The following is a 3,810-nucleotide window of genomic DNA, read 5'->3' as shown; positions in this document are numbered from 1 at the left end:
AGGGCTAACTCCTTCATGACTTCTCCATATATGACTGATCCAAAACACCACAGAATTCAAACACTAGCGAAATGTTTTTTTTTACATGTTTTCTGGAATTTATTCTCCTTTAATGTTGAATATGAAATCTGAGATTTCACCAATGCCTTTAGAGACAAACACAAACTGAAATCTAAAAACAATAATTTTACAGATTGAAGGGGACCCTGACACTTAAGAAAAGTATTCCTAGAAAAATCAAAACCCTACAATAAAGTCAACCAAACAAAACAGAAAGAGCCTATGGTACCATTCAATAACAAAAGACAAAAACATTTAATTCATTATTAAATTCATATAATATAAAACATGTACATGTGAATGTTGAACTAGACATATAAAACAGAAACAAACCTAAAATATATTAGTCTAAGGGCAAAATATTTTCCTTTTCTCCTTTTGATTTTAATGAAATCCTAGAATTTGGAAAAAGTATTTTCTGAACTAAATTTTCTTCTGGTATGCATATACTTAGCAGGATGGCACTCTACATTTTACCTAATTTTAAAATAACATAATTTGATTCTTAGCAGCATGTTTCTTTCATCCCAACAAGCCTAGTACAGGAAATTAAAATTCTGCCTTGAAATGCCCTTGATATTACATCCATGCCTGCAAATCCACTTGTTTCCTAGGTTTTAAAGACTGATTATCAAAACCTAAAGGCAGCTGGTTAAAGGGAACAAGAAAGTCATTATTTCGTGCTTGGAATTCAGTTGGTAAGAGTACAAGGAAGGACCCAATGTGCTCTGAACACAGCATAGTCCCACAAGGCAGTACTTTGGTTTTCTGCAGAGCCTGGGTACTGTGGTAAAAGCCAAACACTGCTTCTACCACAACAGTACAGTATTACCTGAGGCTGGCCTCTTCTATTTCCTTGCTGATACTCCCCTTTCAAAAAAATTTTTTTGGTAAGAAGATATCATGTGACTGTGGCAGTAATTTAGCACTAGTATGCCTGTAGTATGTTTAATATGGTCATACTAATATATTATGGTTAATTCAAAAGTTGTAAGACAAATATGGGTAAGCTTTCTCTTTCTAGCAACTATGTTATAGATCTTATAACCCAGAAAGTCTTAACCTTTCCAAGTTAGTTCTTGGCATTTACTGTCAAGAATAGACTAAATGTTAAACTGGGTAACTAAAACAGCAATTTCTTAAATTGCTGTATCTTAAAAATGAATTTAAGTTTTATCAGAAGACTCACATACTCAAACACAATATCCATTTAGGAAAAGACACTCCTGGATAGTCCCTGGGATTTATCACATGGAATTACAACTGGATCTTGTTTAATACCAACTAACCAGCAGTAGTAATGATTTGACAACAAGCTTTCCTTGGAGAGAAAATCGTGGATCATGGGTCTGTTCCAGTCAAGAAGAAACCTGTCATGCTTTTTTTCTAGTTATAGTCCTGGACTGCAAATCTCAGGCTAGGATTTCAGCTTTAGCATTCAAAAAGTTCTTTACAAATAGTCCACATTTAGCAAGGCACAGGGCGGGGGATGGTGAGTGGAAGTTTTCATGCATTTGCTTGTTCAATTTCTTAAACATTGCCTTTTCAGAATCATAATGAAAAGTCCAGCATCACGATGCTGGGGATAGTCAAGTATTTCAGTCAGCTGAGACTTATGCTATTGAAGGTGTTCCCATGTTTGGCAATTAAACGCTAAAAACATAAGGAGACAGAAAAGTAGTCTCTGCCCCAATGAAGCAGACACGTTTAATGTTCACCAGTATCTACTCCAACGGGAATAGAGATTTCGCTTACCAACTACAATTCAGAGTACTCTCTACACAGCTCCTTTCTCATACATGCCACTCTGAAATTTCACTTGTGCTCATATATGGAATAAGAATGTGTTTCTGTATTATTCTGAAAAGTCTGAGATTATGCATTGGCCAGAAATAGGAACAATGAATGTAAAGGAACAATGAAAAGTAACATAGGAAAAAAGATTAAACTGTACAGCAGTATTAGGATCTTTGTGTATGTGTGTGTGGTGCTGGGGAATCAAACCCAGGGCTTTGCGCATGCTAGGCCAGCACTCTATCACTGAGCTATAGCCCCTAGAAATATTATTATCTTTTAATATGCCTCAGAAAGGATTCACAAAATATATCTGAGATCTTCCTTTCTCAAAAAAAAAATAGATAATCCTTTCACAAAATAGAATAAGTAGCTGTTAGGTAGGGAGCTACATTTAAAAATATATGTGCACTTATGTATAAATAAATCACTAGAGTTGAAAATGCCTTCAGATACTAATCAGACAATTTCCCTATAATTTTACTATCTAATTAGTGCATCTCTTAAAATATATTTTTCAAGAAGTCTTACATATCTAGGTAAAATTTTCCCCTTGCAAAAGATGAAGAAGCATATCTTTTCCAAAATAGTAATAATTTTCAGCCCTGTAACTTGGTTGTAATCATGCAATATTCCAATATGATTGTTGGAAACATCTGTAGGAGCTTAGAGTATTATAGGATAAGGATTTCCATTACCAAAAGGAGTGTAGAATGTCTAACTTTGTCAACAAGTGTTTTTACAAACCACTGAAGCACTGACATTTGCTATTCTACAGAAAATCGTCAACATGCTGTTTTTCTTTCCGATTCAAAGATTCTAACAGCCTGGCAGACGAATTTCAAGCATACAATACAGGCAGCTTAAAGAGGAGCAGGTTTATGCAACATTGGTTTCTACTACAAGCTAGGCAGATCCAACATTTTCTCTCTGATGGTACCAACAATTTATCTACAAGTCATTAAAGAAGAACACCTCTAACAGGTACTTTCAGATGAGTGAGGCAACTGCAAGCAATTCTGAAACTAAGGAAAAAACCCACTATAGTCCTGATTTGGTTTAAAGCAATCATGCAATCCCCATTACACCCATATCCTCCAAAAACACCTTTTCCATGGCAAGCAGTTACTGATGATGCATGTGGCTTTTGTCACAGTGATGCATTAGGTAAGCAGGTGTGTGCTGAGCACCAGGAGGTGTTCCAATATGCATCTCCAACCATTTTCCACTTTTCTTCTCTAAGGTTCTGCCTTTGATGACAACCGTGGTTTCAGGTCTAAGAATGAAAAGACTGTGTTGCTTTCCTTTGATTCAAAAAAAACTATCATAATCTCCACAGTATCGGTCACCATTAAATATCTGAGGGGGCAGGGGATTGCCCTGAGCAGGCTTCTTTTCTGGGGGGATGTTTTTATACATCCATTGCCTCTGTTCTTCTGACATTGTGATATCCACCTCCTCAAACTCTATCTTGTTGGCTTCCAGAAATCTAACCACATCCTGCTGCTTCTTCTTTATCGCCACGAAGCCGGACGACGAGGCGACGAACACGCCTATGTCCATCCTCTGCTGCGCGCCGGGAGGACGTGTGTGCCACGAGCTTCGGCCAGGCGCGTAAGCAGAAGCTAAGGGCGTCGGGAGATCGCGGATCTCGCAAAATGTTTTTAATGAACAAAAATGGCTAACAAATGTGATTTTAAAAATCCTAAGGATATACTGAAAAGAGAGAGTAATTTGATCTGGTATGAAATTATAATCATTGATTTCGAAGAAAGTTTTCCTGGTTCTTTTTGCCCCCATATAAGAAATCAAAAACAAACAAATAAAAAACAATATGGGTCAAAGATGTTCAAATAAATAAATTACCCAATTTGCTTAAAGCAAAACCTAGTTTCTAAACTCGATATGTCTTCTTTGTGTTAGGGTTGCTTCTTCTGTTATTTTTCTTTTAATCAC

At 36.5% G+C, this 3,810-nt stretch overlaps 1 pseudogene; it reads right to left on the bottom strand.

The window, feature by feature from the left end:
* On the bottom strand, positions 1-3,419 carry LOC109677849 (SH3 domain-binding glutamic acid-rich-like protein 2 pseudogene; annotated as a pseudogene).
* Positions 3,420-3,810: the final 391 nt, after the last annotated feature.

The sequence above is a fragment of the Castor canadensis genome, chromosome 13 (genome assembly GCF_047511655.1).
Source record: "Castor canadensis chromosome 13, mCasCan1.hap1v2, whole genome shotgun sequence".
Taxonomy (NCBI): domain Eukaryota; kingdom Metazoa; phylum Chordata; class Mammalia; order Rodentia; family Castoridae; genus Castor; species Castor canadensis.
This window is presented reverse-complemented; position numbering and strand designations above follow the sequence as displayed.